This window comes from Balaenoptera musculus, chromosome 1, assembly GCF_009873245.2.
Source record: "Balaenoptera musculus isolate JJ_BM4_2016_0621 chromosome 1, mBalMus1.pri.v3, whole genome shotgun sequence".
In the NCBI taxonomy this organism is placed as follows: Eukaryota; Metazoa; Chordata; class Mammalia; order Artiodactyla; family Balaenopteridae; genus Balaenoptera; species Balaenoptera musculus.
The window spans coordinates 67,717,463-67,736,172 of NC_045785.1; the positions used below are offsets into that span (position 1 = coordinate 67,717,463).

The 18,710-nt window shown below is 39.7% G+C and overlaps 1 protein-coding gene across 4 annotated transcripts in view; it reads right to left on the reverse strand.

Annotated features, from left to right (window-relative positions):
• Nucleotides 1–11,427, reverse strand: part of USP33 (ubiquitin specific peptidase 33) — a 62,960-nt gene extending 51,533 nt beyond the window's left edge. For 2 of the 4 annotated variants that reach the window (XR_005021855.1, XM_036869083.1), the window contains exon 1: nt 11,214–11,338. The gene's annotated coding sequence lies outside the window, so the exon portion shown is untranslated. Of the gene's footprint in view, nt 1–11,213 lie in introns of all 4 variants that reach the window. The other 2 variants (XM_036869097.1, XM_036869074.1) reach the window with 2 other exon arrangements.
• Nucleotides 11,428–18,710: the final 7,283 nt, after the last annotated feature.

Genomic DNA, 18,710 nt, shown 5'->3' on the forward strand with positions numbered 1-18,710 from the left:
AGCAGCTACTGATGGCTTTCTAGACTCCTTGTTTCATTTGTTGATATTATCTATTATATTAACAGACTTGATACTAAGGATCCTTGCACTGATGTAATACACCCTATTGGGTCAAAATATACTATTAGTCTGTTGTTTCATATTTAGATTCTATTGGCTAATATTGTATTTAGAAATTTTGCATTTCTAGATGTAAGTTAGATTAACCTTTCTTGATAGCATTTTTAATCAGGGGTAAAAGTATCGGGTTGGCCAAAAAGTTTGTAACATCTTATGGAAAAACCCGTACGAACTTTTTGGCCAACCCAATATGTGTGCTTCACAGAATGCACTGAGTAGCTTTGCATCTTTAATAACATAGAATAGGGTTTTTTAAAAAAACTATGTTGTTTATAAACTAAATAAAAGTCAGCTGTGAAACCATCTGCTATGCTGCCTCTTTCAAGGACAGATCTTCAATGACCTTTTCAATCCTTGAGCAAGAACTGATCAATTCAACTTTTCTGCTTCTTGGGTCAATTTTATTAATTTATATTTTGCTATAAAATTATCCATTAATCTCGACTATCAACTTTGGCATCATGGCATAACATGTAGTATTCTCAAGAAGGTTTGCATAAAATTCCGTTAACCTCTCCTATACCTGGGTATCTATGATGTCTCCTTTCTCATTCTTAATATTGTGTACTTTTATTCCATTTTCTTCTCTTCTATATGAGGTTTATCTAATTCATCGGTCCTTGCAAAGAACCAGCTTTGGGATTTATCCTTCCCACTATTTTTGTTTTGTTGTTTCCAATTCCATTAATTACAGTTTTATCTTTAATCCCCATGTCCTATTTGGTTTCTGTTTTATTTTCTTAATCCCTAAATATGGGAACTGAATTCTCTTAGTTTTATTTACTTAATAATAAAAGTATTTAAACTATACATTTTCCTCTTAATACCAATGTTTGCCAATGAGATGGAAATGTTCTTCTCACTGCTTTCTAGACAGTATGTTATCTCACTTTTGACTGTAAAATGTTTTAAGTGCATCAATACAAGAATGGATATATATATACATTCACATATATATATATGTATATATATATTCATGACTGAACACTACACATCAGTTTAACTTCATGAACTGGATGGATAATTTATCAACATGAATAGATCTAAAGGACATAATGTTGAATGGAAAAAAAGGAAGATGCAGAATAATACATTCTCTATGATACCATTGAAGTAAAAATTTAAAACCTGATGGAAGAATATATTAGGAGTTTGGGATTATCAGATACAAACTACTATATATAAAACAGGTAAACAAGGTCCTACTGTATAGCACAGGGAACTATATTTAATTATCTTGTAATAAACTATAATGGAAAAAAATGTGAAAAAGAATATATATATGTACAACAGAATCACTTTGCCATACACCAGAAACTAATACAACATTGTAAATTAACTATACTTCAGTTAAAATAAAAAACAAAACAAATAAGAAAACAATGTACAAAAAAAAAGCCCCAAAACGAAACATGCATAATAGCACATTGTATCTGTATGTACATATCCACTGTAAAAGCATAAAAATATAGTTTTGAAGGTTATGTACTCAGAATGTTGCCTCACAGCAAAGAAGAAAGGGGGACTAGGGAAAGATTAGTTCTCTCCATTCTGCTATTAATGTTCTGGTATTTAAACAACTTAATGAGAATTAATTTGCAGATAACATGACACTATACACAGAAAATCCTAAAGATGCTACCAGAAAACTACTAGAGCTAATCAATGAATCTGGTAAAGCTGCAGGATACAAAATTAATACACAGAAATCTCTTGCATTCCTATACACTAACAACAAAAGATCAGAAAGAGAAATTAAGGAAACAGTCCCATTTACCATCACAACAAAAAGAATAAAATACCTAGGAATAAACCTACCTAAGGAGGCCAAAGACCTGTACTCAGAAAGCTATAAGATACTGGGACTTCCCTGGTGGTCCAGTGGTTAAGAATCCGCCTTCCAATGCAGGGGACATGGGTTCAATCCCTGGTCGCGGAAGTAAGATCACACATGCCACGGGGCAACTAAGCCTGCATACTCTGGAGCCTGTGCACCACAACTAGAGAGTCCGCGTGCCTCAACTACTGAGCCCCCACGCTCTAGAGCCTGCACGCCACAACTAGAGAGAAGCCTGCTCACTGCAACGACAGATCCCACATGCCACAATGAAGACTCCGCATACTGCAACTAAGACCCAACACAGCCAAATACATAAAAATAAATAAATTTATTTTTAAAAAAAGAAAACTATAAGATACTGATGAAAAAAATCAAAGATGAACAAACAGATGGAGAGATATACCACGTTCTTGGATCAGAAGAATCAATACTGTGAAAATGACTATACTACCCAAAGCAATCTACAGATTCAATGCAATCCCCATCAAATTACCAATGGCATTTCTTCACAGAATTAGAACAAAACATTTTACAATTTGTATGGAAACACAAAAGACCACAAATAGCCAAAGCAATCTTGAGAAAGAAAAATGGAACTGGAGGAATCAGGCTCCCTGACTTCAGACTATACTACAAAGCTACAGTAATCGAGACAGTATGGTACTGGCACAAAAACAGAGAGATAGATCAATGGAACAGGATAAAAAGCCCAGAGATAAATCCACGCACCTATAGTCACCTAATCTATGACAAAGGAGGCAAGAATATACAATGGAGAAAAGACAGTCTCTTCAATAAGTGGTGCTGGGAAAACTGGACAGCTACATTTAAAAGAATGAAATTAGAACACTCCCTAACATCATACACAAAAATAAACTCAAAATGGATCAAAGACCTAAATATGAGGCCAGACACTATAAAACTCTTAAAGGAAAACACAAGCAGAACACTCTTTGACATAAACTGCAACAAGATCTTTTTCGATCCACTTCCTAGAGTAATGAAAATTAAAACAAAAATAAACAAATGGGATCTAATTAAACTTAAAAGCTTTTGCATAGCAAAGGAAACCATAAACAAAACGAAAAGCCAACCCTCAGAATGGAAGAAAATATATGCAAGCGAAGAAACCAATAAGGGATTAATCTCCAAAATATACAAATCTACAAAACTATTAATCTACAAAATTCTAAGACTCCTCTGGAAGCTTGGGGATCACAGGTTGGGAATTACTAGAGAGCAAAAAAAAATTCAAACTGTGCATGGAAATTAAGGCTTTCCATAATTTGACCTCAATTTGTCCTGACCTTTGCAATCTTTTATCAGACAACTTTTCCCTCTATCTACCCTATCTGGACAATTTGAAATCTCCTCAGCAATAATGATGGTAATAACAACTGAAAAATCTTCCAGATTGAAATGATAGCATCATGCTGTATGATGTACAGCTTTGGCAGGGGCTCAAGTGTCCATCTGTAGATTCAAAACTGCTTCTTAAGATATTACTTTTAAGGGGGTGGGGAAGATTTTACTTTTTAGCAGTACAATCCCCAAATCTTCAGGCCCCAAATTCTGACCCGGTCATCCTAATAACAGAATAGCAGACATTCAAGTTTTAATACAGGAAAAGTATAGGGACCAGTGTTATTAATATTTGTTACACATCAAGACATAGTTGGTAACCTAAGGAGAACCTTTTAATATTGAAAAACTGCCTATATTCCATTATCTAGTCTATTCCAAAAAGTAAAGCTATTTATAAAGAATCAGAATCAAGCGACTGTGACAAAAAAAATCTGTCAGGAGAGCTGGTTGCTAATTTATTAGTTACACAGAAGATTAATATGAATCCAGAAGAAACTCTGTATTAGCAGATGGCAGAACTGCCCAAAATTTTTAACAAAAATCTGGATAAAGACACAGAAGGCAGGCTAGTGAAATCTAATTATAAAATTATAAAAATAATTAAAGAAATGACATTTTATTTAGAAAAATGAGCTAAGATTAACAAGGATGGATATAGTATTCTATATTGGCATTCAAAGAGTCTACTGTCTAAGGTAAGGCCAAAAAAAGGGTTTCAGGTATTTAGATTCTAGATGCTAGAAGACGAAGGAAACAACAGTGCAGTTCTCACTCAATTTATAAACAGAATAGGTTTCAGAATAAAAAGAGAAGCCAGTCTTATTGTACTCATAAACTAAGTAAATCATATAGTGAATGTTTTATTTATGAAGAACACTAAAAGCTACAGAATACAAATGCCTTCCATAGACAGTCTTAAATAATTTGAAAACTGTATCGTCATAAAGACAACACTATGGCTAAAAGTAAAGTTTCTGGAGCAAGGCTACCTGGGTTCAAATCCAAGCTCCACTACGTCCTAGGTTTGTGACCAGGGTTAAGTCACTTCTCTGTGCCTCAGTTCCCTCACCTATAAACTTGAGATAATTACAAAAATCTACCTCGTGGAGTTGGGGGGGGGTGTTATATAAAACATTTGTTAACATATATAAATTATTTCAAACAGAGTGAGAGTAAGCACTCAATAAATGTTAACTATTATGAGGAAAAATTGAAAGTATGGATGTTATGTTTAGACAGCAGAAGGCAAAAGTTGGAGGACTTGAGGGGAGCTCCCTGGCGGTCCAGTGGTTAGGACTCGGCACTTTCACTGCCCAGGCCCTGGTTGGGGAAATATGATCCCACAAGTCGCTCCAAGCAGCCAAAAAAAAAAAAAAAAAAAAGTTGGAGGACTTGATACATGCGTTCCAATTATTTGGACATTATGACCAAAGTAAGAGAGATCTTTTCTTTTTTACATAACTTGAGAAATTTAGAAATAGCAACTCCAGTCAACGGTGAAGATTTTCAACAATTAGAGCTATATAAAAATGGAAGGTGGAACCTTGGGAAGTAGGATGTTCCCCATCATTGTTACACACAGAGGCTGGAAGACCAACTGTCAGGTGTTTCAAAGGACAGCATTTTGCCCTGAAGTCAATTCTAAGATTCTCTGACTGCAGAAAAACTGATTTGTCTGTCAGTAGTTTCAACCTATACAACTGTTCCATTACTACAACTAATCTGACTAATCCAACTGTACTATTTTATCTTTTACTTTTTTAAACTTTTTTTTTTTAAGTAATTAGTTTATTTATTTTTGGCTGTGTTGGGTCTTTGTTGCTCTGCCTGGGATTTCTCTAGTTGCAGCGAGCAGGGGCTACTCTTCGTTGCAGTGCGTGGGCTTCTCATTGTGGTGGTTTCTCTTGTTGTGGAGCACGGGCTCTAGGCACACGGGCTTCAGTAGCTGTGGCTCACAGGCGCTAGAGCACAAGGCTCAGTAGTTGTGGTGCACGGGCTTGGTTGTTCCGGGGCGTGTGGGATCTTCCCAGACCAAGGATTGAACCCATGTCCCCTGCATTGGCAGGCGGATTCTTAACCACTGCACCACCCTGGAAGCCCCCAACTGTACTATTTTATTTTATTTTTAATTTTATTTATTATTTTTAGCTGTGTTGGGTCTTTGTTGCTGTGCGCGGCTTTCTTCTAGTTGCAGCGAGTGGGGGCTGCTCTTCACTGCAGTGCGTGTGCTTCTCATTGCGGTGCCTTCTCTTGTTGCAGAGCACGGGCTCTAGGTGGGCGGGCTTCAGCAGTTGTGGCATGTGGACTCAGTAGTTGCGGCTCGCAGTCTCTAGAGCGCAGGCTCAGTAGCTATGGCACACGGGCTTAGTTGCTCCGCAGCATGTGGAATCTTCCTGGACCAGGGCTCGAACCCGTGTCCCCTGCACTGGCAGGCAGATTCTTAACCACTGCGCCACCAGGGAAGTCCAACTGTACTATTTTAAATATTAGGTTTCAAAATTATTTCAATTGTAAAAATACAACATTATAATAACCTTACAGCTTATTTTTCCGTATTTACCATAGAAGAAAATTACTATACAACAAAAGCAAGCCAAAAAAATTGACAATGGAAGTATCAATATCAGCAAAGAGTACAATGGGCAGAAAAGTTTATTTTATTCTAAATCAATCCATAATAAGAGTTTGTGGAAACTTTTAATCTATAAAATATGCTGATGAGCACTTTTTTAAAAAAATATTTATTTATTTGGTTGTGCCGGGTCTTAAGTTGCGGCTCGTGGGCTCCTTAGTTGTGGCATGCGAACTCTTAGTTGCAGCACGCATGTGGGATCTAGTTCCCTTACCAGGGATCGAACCCAGGCCCCCAGTGGATAAGACGTGAGTCTTATCCACTGCGCCACCAGGAAAGTCCCCTGATGAGCACTTTTTTATTTTTAAATTTATTTATTTATTTATGGCTGAATTGGGTCTTCGTTGCTGTGCGCGGGCTTTCTCTGCTTTTGGAGAGCGGGGGATACTCTTCGCTGCTGTGCACGGCCTTCTCATTGAGGTGGCTTCTTTTGTTGCAGATCATGGGCTCTAGGCGCGCAGGCTTCAGTAGTTGTGGCACACGGGCTCAGTAGTTGTGGCTCACAGGCTTAGTTGCTCTGCGGCATGTGAGCTTCCCCGACCAGGGCTTAAGCCCGTGTCCCCTGCATTGGCAAGCAGATTCTTAAACAATGTGCCACCAGGGAAGTCCCCTGGTGAGCACTTTTAAGAACTGTGTTTCTTGTCGTTTAAACAAATATTCTAGCAAACAAAAACTCCTTAAAATCTTCGCACAGATCTCACAGTCCTATAACTCTTCCCCTAATCGTTCTTAATTTTCGTTCAAACCGTAACAAAGAAAAAGAAATTTAGTACTGATCTTCTAATTTCCCTTTTCTTAAAAACATCTGTCCCTTTGACCCTTAACAGTCTAATTAATGAGAAGCTTACTAAGTCTATTAAGAGAACTATATAATCTCCTGATTGCTCTACATGCAATCTAGCTGTTCTAGAACCTATTCTTAACACTGCCACAATAAACCACCCAAAAGCATAGCTCCAATCCAGCAACCTCGTTTTAAATAAAATTCCTTAATCAAGATTTGCAAACATTAATCAGCATTTCCTACAAAGAAAAAAAATCTGTCCAATAACAGCAAAGTATAGTCAACTGTAGCCTTATCTAGTTGAGATAATTGTGACAAACACTAGGCAGAGGGGGAAGAGAGAAGAGGGAGGAAGCAAGAGGAAGAGAAATGGAGAACAAGAATAAATGAATATAACAGAGTTCTAATAGAAGCGCAAACCAGCTGATGGTAATTTTCACCCTAAGTCACTTCTGAGCAAGATGGAGGGGTAATTAAATTAACAGAATATCAACATTATGGGACAGTCATTAAAACTACTTAAGTAGAACATGTAGAATCACGGAAAAACAAATGCAACCACCATATTCAAATGAGAACCACTCTAAGAAATTTTGTCAATTTTTTCTTTACCAGAATATTGTTGATTAGAAAAAAGAATCAGAATTTATTCATCTAAATAATGCCTCTACTAAAAATATTAGCAATTCCTCCTTCAGAATTTTATAAATAGTTAAAAAATGAAAGAAATCTTCTTATTCTATGTCACATTCAGTCTCATATTTTCACCATATTGCCATACTTCAGGACGCACTAGCCCCAGGCATTTACAGGCTAATTTAACAAAGGCCCAATCAAGTATGGGTCAGACACTGTGTATCTAGTGGGGGTGGCAGCACTGTTCAAATCTCCACCCTACTTTCCCTTTTGAATGACTGGTCACCTACACTCTACTTTATCAAGACTCTTCAACACCCTGTAATTCCTTTATTCTCCTGAAATAACTAATTTGAATGTCAGTGACCTTCTGTCAACCCTCCTCAATCACAAGTTACATAACTCTCAAACCTCAGTGCCATTTTAGAGTCCCTCCTCATTTTCTATATTCTACCAGTTACCAAATTCTACTGCTTGCTTCTTTTATCCATCACTTCTCAACTCACATTTCTTCTAGATCTCCACCTAAATTGAGGCTTTTACTTCACATCTTGATTATTTAATAAGAATGCCTATTAACAGACGCAGTTGACATCTGGTCCCCATCCCTTCAGCTCACCTTGCAGCTGGTACAGATAGTATCTTGACAGCTTCCCACCTCCACCAACAGGAGCCTGCCCAACCCTAGCTAAGACAATGGGAAGTGCTTGAGAAACATTTCAAGAACAATCTCAATCAGTGAGGACTGGAGTAGGTGGAAAAACTCCCCAGCTACCCTTCAGTTAGTAGGACAATTCTAAGGCAGCTCTACAAAAATCTCCACAGGATTAACCCCCAGTTGCCCATCACTGGCTTTTTTTTCCCTTTCCGGACTCTTTACCCACTCCCTCACTTGTGCTTCCTGGCATCTCACCTGCACCCATGTTATCTCAAGGTCTGCTTACAAGATAGCACTTTGGAGAAACTACAAGGGCCACAAAAGTGACACTATCAAGATCTCGCTTAACCTAAAGCTGCCCAAGTGTTCTCTTGGTCTCAATCATCTCCCAATTACAGCTCATTCTGCATTCATATGGATCACATACCTCTTCTAACCAAACATCTTCAATGAAGCCCTTCGTAATTTGTCTTTTTCATCTCCTATTTCTAACTTAGGTAAATCATAACTTATTATCAGCCAAATTGTCGTACTGATCCTTTCTCAAATATAAGTTGTACCTTTCCAGGAACGCAATAATCTATTGTTTTTAGAAATGTCCTCCAATATTTGCCTGTTGAAAACCTTGCAAAGCTCACTCATCTCAAATATCATCTCTATCAAGATTCAATCACAAGTAATGTCTCCCTCACCTAAATTCCTGACTGTAAGTCATAAGACATTTTACCACAGTTCTGTAAAAAAACTACCCTACTTGACCACAAGCCTGACTCTAAATTCTTTAAGGGTAGAAACCATGTTCCATTCTTTTTATTTTCCAAAGGGCTTTCTTTCCCTGATAGACCCATAGATATTGACCTACATAGCCTTCTAAAGTAACTTTTGAAAAGAACATTTATTTTTATATATGCATTCTTAAGTATTAGTACAAAATTCATGCTCCTTTTTATAGACAAACAAACTGAGCTTATCTCAGACTCTTTGGGACTAACCTATTTATCAAAATGCTCCTGAAATCGCATGCAGACTTAAAAAAAAGAAGTTTAAAAACAACACTAAAGGGCTTCCCTGGTGGCGCAGTGGTTGAGAGTCTGCCTGCTAATGCAGGGGACATGGGTTCGAGCCCTGGTCTGGGAAGATCCCACATGCCGCGGAGCAACTAGGCCCGTGGGCCACGGCTGCTGAGCCTGCGAGTCTGGAGCCTGTGCCCCGCAACGGGAGGGGCCGCGATAGTGAGAGGCCCGCGCACCGCGATGAGGAGTGGCCCCCGCTCGCCGCAACTAGAGGAAGCCCTCGCACAGAAACGAAGACCCAACACAGCCAAAAGTAAATAAATAAATAAATAATAATTAAAGGTGCTAATAATTAAAAAAAAAAAAAAAACACTAAAGAAAGCTGTTACTTATTCCTTTATTTTTGGGAAATGACTACATTTCATGTTTCTCACCAAAAATCTTTCACCATTTATGTACTTCATTTCCTTGCAAAGAGTCCAGAGTCTGTCACATGTTATACTTCACAGTGCTCCAATACTTAGCTGAATTCCAATTTATATCAAAGTTTACTTCAGCAAGATTATTTCAGGCTTTAGGGAAATTCTGATCCTTACACAATCTCGAAATGCTTCTGTCACGGGAAAAGACTTTACTTCTTGGCATTTCTAACTCAGAGGACTGGCATGAGGATCAAATAAGATTGTATACGTGAAAGGTCATTGAAAATTCTAACAATAAATAAATGTAAAAATTATCTCCTTAACTCTGAATTTCAAACGATTAAAATAATCTATTTACTACAATCTAACGTCATTAAACGCACTGTTATTTGTTACAAATAGGTTATAAAGGCGTAAGTTATAAAGAGCTCAAGACAAAAAAGTGAAAGCTGGCTATAAACCAGATCAAAGATAAGAAGCAATCTTAAGTAGACTATCTCTCTTGCATATGGCAAAAGGTCAAATATTTTATTCCTGCAATACTTTTGTACTGTCCTTTTTTTTTTAATCCTGCCAAAGTAAATTAAATAACATAAAGCCCCCGGTGTAGTATAACTTATTACTATTACTTTTCCTTAAAATTAGCAGTCTTTCAATAAGATTCCTACTTTTCCCCATGTTTATAGCATGAATTCACTAACAATATTCGTATTAGGTTCAAATCAAATAGCTTATTATCTGCTTTGGTCAGACCTTTCCAAACGATACAATTGTCTCAACCAGAAATGGAAATAGAACAGCCTCATTATTTTTTGAAACAAGTTTTCCTCAAAAGAAAAATAATCTGATTAAACTAAAAAATTCTATTCTATACATCTATTAAGCAAGAAGTCTAGAGATCCTTATCGTAAGTTTAGAGCCTATGCTCCTGCCAGCGTTTCCCCTCTGGCCCAATTTTCCTGGCCTTATACTGATTATATGAGAACGTAAACCCTAAAAACACTTGAGTGCAAAACACCCAGAATCATCCAACAGCTCAACTTGCATCCTGTAAATATTCAAATGAAGAGCATTTTGTAGTAGGTAAAATATGTAAGAGTAAAGGTCTGGGAAACCACACACCATGGAAACTGACTCAAACAAAAGCTGCGGATGGACAGACCGCAAGGGGTAACCTCTGAAACAATCAGGATTAAATATTCGTCTAAGAAAAATTTCAGTGACGATGACGCCTAGGTTTTCCTGCTGACAACACTGAATAACGGGACCCCTGGGGCTGCACAAATGGGTCCGATCACCCCAACTACGCCGCAAAGCGAAACCAGAACCCAGGAGCCAGCGCACTGCGGGGCTTTCAGTCGACTGAGCCCACCGTGCTAGGCTGATAAGCCGGCATGCGGAGACCGAGGAAAAGAGCGGAGGCCCGCTTCGGGACTCTTCTCACCCCTCGTTCCTCCCGCTTCCCAGGGGAGCGCCCCCTGGGGACCCTTCCTCAAATCTACGACTGACTCGCATCCTCCGCCGCCCCTACTGGGGAGGCCACCAATCATCCCTGCAGCGCAGAGCACCGGAGGGGCCTAGGCCTTGTACCCACCCGCGCGCCCACCACCACCCCGAACCAAGAAAAAGAGGCCGCTGCAGCAGCCACAGCCCCGGCGCGCGGGAGCGAAAACACAGACCGACCCCTGGCTGCAGGCGAGGCGCACTTCGGCCCCGCGCCCCTCCCAACAGCTACGCGCTCACCTCCACGGCCTTCCCCACGGGCCCCGCCAGCGCGGCCGACGGTGGCCTGCGGCCGCACCTCCCACCAGCTCCTCTTTTCCTCCCCTGGCCTAGGAGGGGGCGGCGTCGCTTCTGGATGGCCGGAAAACGGACCCGCAGCTCAGCCTGCGGGATACCAGCCTCCCGGCCACTTCCCGCAGCAGCTCCAGCTCCTTCCGGTGTCTCCGCGACCGCCGCCGGCGTCTAGGGCGTCGCGGGAGGGCGAGGAGGGCGGGCAGAGGCGGGGCTGCGAGGAAAGCTCGTCCCGCCTCTGGGGCGTGGCCGCGGAGGCCGGGTCCAGGTGTGGAGACCCAAGCTGCTCTCCCCGCTGGGACTTCCAAAGTAGCTATAGGCACAGGGACCGTACGTGCATAGCAGTTTTAGATTTGGGGCACTTTTCGTTTCTACACGTGTTCTCCCCCTCTTCTGCAGTCACACTACGACCATTAGCAGGTCTGTCTCTATGCATTACAGAATTTGCGTTAAGGCTGTCCACTGAAGGGCCTCAGGTTTCCGACCTTGTGCACAGAAAAATTAGACTACTTAATTCAATTCAACCCTTTTTCCTTCCTCTCCTCTTTCTTCTCCCAACGTCTTAGGACATAGACTCTCTGAAAGTCATTGCGTTTCTTTTTCCACATCTACAAAGTAGAAATTCATCTCTCCCATTTTCCCTTAAGCCAAAATCAAGATCAAATCAAATATTTATTGAAACGTTAGTATCTGCTTAGTGACTAGAGCATTTGAAGAGATCTGCCTTGTAATTTATGGATCTGTTAAAATTCGTTCAATTGATTGATATGCAAACAATAAAAACAGTTAAATTAATATTAATTAATTGTTCAAATTGCCAGTTTCAACATGTCTGTTTACCTCTATCTTTTTGGTCTCCCAAATGGGAGCTTGTACTCAAGCGTTATGTAAGATGCTCAATCTCCATCAGAAACAAATAGAGAATATGAGAGCTTTCAATTCTATTTGTATGGTAAAAATAGAAGAAATGAAGTTTTGCCAGCATCCTATATAGGGATTGACACCAAGGCCTCAGTTTGCACCACAACCTATCCTGGGTTCACTGATGGTCAGCATATTTCAAAATATTGCAGTTGACATGCTTCAGGATGTCAGCAATGTGGTTAATTTTTATTTTTAAAAAATCAAATATCTAAATGTTTTTAAATGTTTATACTCCTCTGTAAAGACATAAGAGAACGATCATGAAAATCATTTGTTCCCCGATGTCTTGTAGCGAAGTACTATCTGACTTAAAGGAGAGTTTTATAGGTTTATTTGAAAAAAGACAAGTGTTTTAAATTTTCTGACCTTTGCTGTGATGACAAGTAGCTGTCAGTGATATGCTAATAACAAAAAAATTTTTTAATATATACATTTATCCTATAGCCCAAAAGTAAAAGTTGTGTTTCAAAAATGGGTGAGAACTGCTTTTGGAAAGAAACTGGTACAATGAAGAGAGCATTTTGAAAAAGGAGGTTTGAAACTGTTTCCATTATTTAGTAATATTGCTGCCAAAAATTGTCACCTATAAAAAACTCATCTCTGCATCAAGAGACACCATTAAGAGATGAAAAATCAAGCCAGCAAATAGAAGATATTTTAAATATGTATTGGGTTGGCCAAAAAGTTCCTTTGGTTTTTAAGTAAAAATAAAAAACACATTTTTCATTTTCACCATGAACTTTATTGAACAACATATTCACCGTTTTATTCCACTACCTTCTGCCATTTTTCAGGCAACTTCATGATTCCAACTTCCCAAAACTTTTTATCTTTTTGAGCAAAGAACTGTTCCAGGTGTCTTTTACAGTCTTCCAGGGAACTGACATTTTTTCCATTGAGAGAATTTTGTAAAGACCAAAATAAATGGAAATCCGAAGGTGCAATGTCTGGTGAATACGGTGGATGAATCAGAACTTTCCAGCCAAGCTGTAACAGCTTTTGCCTGGTCATCAAAGAAACATGTGGTCTTGCGTTATCCTGATGGAAGATTATGCATTTTCTGTTGACTAATTCCGGATGCTTTTCGTTGAGTGCTGCTTTCAGTTGGTCTAATTGGGAGCAGTACTTGTCGGAATTAATCGTCTGGTTTTCAGGAAGGAGCTCATAATAAACTCCCTTCCAATCCCACCATATACACATCACCTTCTTTGGATGAAGACTGGCCTTTGGTGTGGTTGGTGGTGGTTCATTTCGCTTGCCCCACAATCTCTTCCATTCCACGTTATTGTACAGTGTCCATTTTTCATCGCCCGTTACAATTTGTTTCAAAAATGGAACGTTTTCATTATGTTTAAGTAGAGAATCTCATGTGGAAATACGGTCAAGAAGGTTTTTTTTTGCTTAACTTATGTGGAACACAAACATCAAAGCAATTCACAAAACCAAGCTGGTGCAAATGATTTTCAATGCTTAATTCAGATATTTTGAGTATGTCGGCTCTCTCCCGTGTGGTATAACGTTGATTGTTCTCAATTAATGTCTCAATGTGATCGCTATCAACTTCAACTTGTCTACCCGACCGTGGAGCATCATCCAGCAAGAAATCTCCATCACAAAACTTCGCAAACCACTTCTGACATGTTCGATCAGTCACCTTCTCCATACACTGCACAAATCTTTTTTTGCGTTTCGGTTGCGTTTTTACCTTTCTTGAAATAATAAAGTATAATATGCCAAAAATGTTGCTTTTTTTTTCCCTTCCATCTTCAATATTAAAATGGCTACACAAAAATTTACCAGTTTTGATAAGTTTTTTTTTTTAATGCATGCTGATATGGCAGCTGTCACAATACAATCTAACAAAATTGTTTCGAATGAAATTAACAACTAAGCACTACTAGAGCCATCTTAGGGAGAAAAACCAAACGAACTTTTTGGCCAACCCAATGTAACTAATAAAGAGCTCATAGGGCTTCTCTGGTGGCGCAGTGGTTGAGAACCTGCCTGCCAATGCAGGGGACACGGGTTCAAGCCCTGGTCTGGGAAGATCCCACATGCCGCAGAGCTACTGGGCCCGTGAGCCACAACTACTGAGCCTGCGCGTCTGGAGCCTGTGCTCCGCAACAAGAGAGGCCGCCACAGTGAGAGGCCCGCACACCGTGATGAAGAGTGGCCCCCACTCGCCGCAACTAGAGAAAGCCGTTGCACAGAAACGAAGACCCAACACAGCCAAAAATAATAAATAAATAAATAAATTAATTAATTTTTTAAAAAAGAGCTCATATATAAATGTGTGTATATGTGTGTGTGTATGTATGTATATATATATATATATATATATATATATTTCCATGAATCAATAAGGCAACTAAATAGACAAAAGGCAAAAGTCATTGCTCCAGAAATTCCTGCATGGAAAATGTATCAGGCATGTTATGTTACCGCAGAGTGTGAGCAAATTTAGCTCAGCCTCAAAGTCTCCCCACCAACCTGCTTTATAACGAACATCCTCTTTGGCTTACCTGTCCTTCAGGAGTCCTAAGGCAAAGGGAAGACAAATGATGTGACTGTTCAAGGCAGGTGTGGCTCATTGTCTAGATGACAGCAGGCAAGTGCCTCTCATGTTGACACCAGGTCAAATCCTTGCTGTGGATCTGTCCTTATAAACGAAGCAAATGCACTCTGACAATGCAATCTCTCTCCCACTTTTAGCGTTCATGGATTCCCACCCTCCCTGCGAACTCATGGTTTACATTTATCCTTTTATCCCTTTATCTAGAATCCTTAATCCCTTACTTTTCTTCAAATAATACCTCAACAATAGGCTGTAAGGAAGGATGCTATCATTGGGAAATCTATCAACTCCCCTCTCAGAGAGGAGAGATTATAGATTCCATAGTGTGAACACCCAGCTGAATCACACTAATTCTGGTACAGAACTCTGGAGGTGCCATTCGTGTCCCATATGATGTGAACTGTATGCCCTGGAGCTGTGCATCAGGCCAGGTAGTGAAGGCTCTCCAAATGGGGCTGATGGTGGGGATGGGGCAGGACAGGGAATGAATATCAAAGCAAATCTTTCTCCTTTTTTGCAACTAAGGGCAAGTATAATAGCAAAGCACAAAACATACATTTCAATGCTCATGTAATTGAGACTGAATAAGCCTTCGCAAATGCTGTTCCCTCAGATACACTTTTGTCAGATATACTTTGACCAGATACCAAACTGCTATCCCTCATTTACCTAATTCCTACCTAGATATTCCCTGTTTAAAGTAGCACTCTTGGACTTCCCTGGTGGCACAGTGGTTAAGAATCCACCTGCCAATGCAGGGGACACGGGTTCGAGTCCTGGTCCGGGAAGACCCCACGTGCCACAGAGCAACTAAGCCCATGTGCCACAACTACTGAGCCCGTGTGCCACAACTACTGAAGCCCACGTGCCTAGAGCCATGCTCCACAACAAGAGAAGCCACCGCAACGAAGAGTAGCCCCTGCTCACCGCAACTACAGAAATCCCATGCATAGCAACGAAGACCCAATGCAGCCAAAAATAAATAAATTTATTTGAAAAATAATAAAGTAGCACTCTTAAACAAACAAATAAATTAATTAAATAACATAGCACTCTTCACCCCATTATTTCTCATTTCAGTATCCTGTTTGTTTCTTTCAGAGAATTTATTATGAATTTGAATTATTTTAAGATTTTTGTGTGCACCTAATTTTTTGCCTATCTTCTCTGAACTGTAAGTATTTCTGTCTTGTTCACAATTTTCTCAGAGAGCACCATTGCAGGACTCAAATATTTGCTGTCTCTCAACTGGGGACAGTGGCTATTAGCCCCCTGGTAGATATTTGGCAATATCCTTGAAGAGGACTGGAGGAAAAAAGAGTCACATTCCTTTGCATTAACGTGACAGGAGGGTCCAAAACACTGTTAGTGCCACTGTTGAGAAACCCTGATTTAAACTGAGGCTTTATGTTTTTGGTTATAAGTGACAGAAACCTAATTAAACTGTGGTTCCTAATTTGATGAACAAACTGAATTTGGTAGGGGGTAAGCAGAAACCAATTTTATTCTCTCTCATTACTGTCCCTGAATATTTCTGAGGATCCCTCTCTATTCCTCAGACAAAATCTTAGGCAAAGCCTTTAGCTTTTTTCCCTGGTATTATGATCTCTTTATCATTCATTTCTTAAATTTTCCATCTTACAGTTCTAAGAGCAGAGTTCCTAGCTTAAAAAATCCCAAATAATGGGCATATTGTCTTCACCTGGGTTAAGTGCATGCCTAGGGGCATTCAACCAGAGGGTCAGGGGCATAAAAGAACAGAGCAGCTCCAAAGACAATTGTGTGGATGAATGGAATGAAAGTTTCCAAGAGAGAAAAATAGGGGGTCAAGTCAACCCAATATCACACACACACACACATACACACAAATGATATTGGTTTAAAGGCTGAGAAAGAAGATTTCTGATGGGCCAGAGGAGGAAGGATTTTTTTAGGCAGAGAGAACAGCATAGGTGAAAGCACATCAGCAAGAGGCCATGTGCTAATTTGGGAACTTGTAAGGGGTCGATATTACCAGAGCAGAGCCTGAGGTCAGGGAGTAACGGAACAGACTAGACGCAGAAGGCAGATCATGAGTGATCATGTCTGCTAAGTAGACTTTTCCCTCTAAAGATCCATGAAGAACTTTGAGAAAGGTAGCAACATGATGAGATGTATATATTAGATTACTTGGATAGTAATGATTAGCATAGTTTGGAGACTATTGCAGAATCCAGACAAAGGAAGGTAAGGGCCTAGCAGTGGAGATGGCTGTGAGAACTACTTAGGAGATAAAAATCAATTGACTTTGAACCGACTACATGGGAGATAGAACTTAGGAAGTTTCCTCTATGGATCCTCTTTATTTCTATTTTGAGAGTTCACTAACAATTTTTTCTGACTCTAGTCTCAGTCTACTCTAGTACAGTGCCATACTTCTGAACACAACTCTTCCTAAAACACAAATCAAATCATGTAGCTCTTTAATGACTTCTTGTTGCCCCAGAGAATTTTTTCTCGCCAAGGGTCTAGGGTGAAAGGAGAATATTTCCTAGGGTTTAATATCTAAGGATCTTGCACTGGTCTGAACCAGAGAATACCTTTCCAAATTGTGTGCCCTAGGCACCTGCTCCCCTAATCCTAGTCCCCTTTGGCTTTAGCATTAGCCAGATTTACTCCTCCTATCTCATTTTTTGTTATACCCAATGAAACACACTGCCCTCAAACTATTCTAATCTACATCCCATTCTCCTAAAAGGCAAAACACTTGCTTGTGCCTCTCCTATTTAGTGCTGCTTTCTCTAACCTTATCCCTTAGAATGACCTTTTGTCCTTTGCCCTTTATCTTAAAAGCGAACTCTACTCATCTCTCAAGAGTCACCTCCTAGGAGAAGCTTTCTTCAACTTTCCCAGGTCACGTGGGTCCTTCCTTGTATTCTATGTCATGCTCTCTAGTGATATTATACTGCTGATTATAAATTATACAGTGTAATGTCATTATTATATATTGCAATAATTTTTTCACTTTTCAGTCTCCTGAACCAAACTATGCGCAGGGATTTTTCTTACTCACCCTAGTATTTCCAGCATTGAGCACACTACAGGGCACAATGTAAGAAATGGACAAATCAATAAATTTGCTGCTTAAGAAGATGAATAAATGTGAAAATATTAAAGAAATATGATATAGTGTCTAACTTGAAAAGACAGTAGTTTTCTTTTTCTTTTTTTTTTTTTTTTGCTCTGTTGGGTCTTCATTGCAGCACTCGGGCTTTCTCTAGTTGCAGTGAGCGAGGGCTACTCTTTGTCTTTGTTGTGGTGTGCAGGCTTCTCACTGCGGTGGCTTCTCACTGTGGTGGCTTCTCTTGTGGAGCATGGGCTCTAGGCACACGGGCTTAAGTAATTGTGGCTCACAGGCTCTACAGCACAGGCTCAGTAGTTGTGGCACACAGGCTTAGTTGCTCCGCGGCATGTGGGATCTTCCTAGACCAGGGCTCGAACCCGTGTCCCCTGCATTGGCAGGTGGATTCTTAACCACTGCGCCACCAGGGAAGTCCCAGTAATTTTTTTATACTTTTAAAAATGTTTATCATTTAAATGTATAGACAGCAGATACAGTTCTTTTCATTTTGTTACTTTTAGAAATAGCACACGGTTTTCTAGACCTTTGTAACGTTATGAATTCTAAATGTACAAAATAAGAATTCTTGTTTCCTTGAGGTTTAATTTTAGTATGATTGCTCTTTATTTTTTTAAATATTTATTTATTTATTTAGCTGCTCCAGGTCTTAGTTGAGGCACGCGGGATATTCCCCGCTGCGTGTGGGATCTTCACTGTGGCATGCAGTATCTAGCTCCTGCCTTGGGAGCCCGGAGTCTTAGCCACTGGACCACCAGGGAAGTCCTTATTGCTCTTTTTTTTTTTTTACATTTTTTAATTTAATTTTATTTATTTGTTTATACAGTGG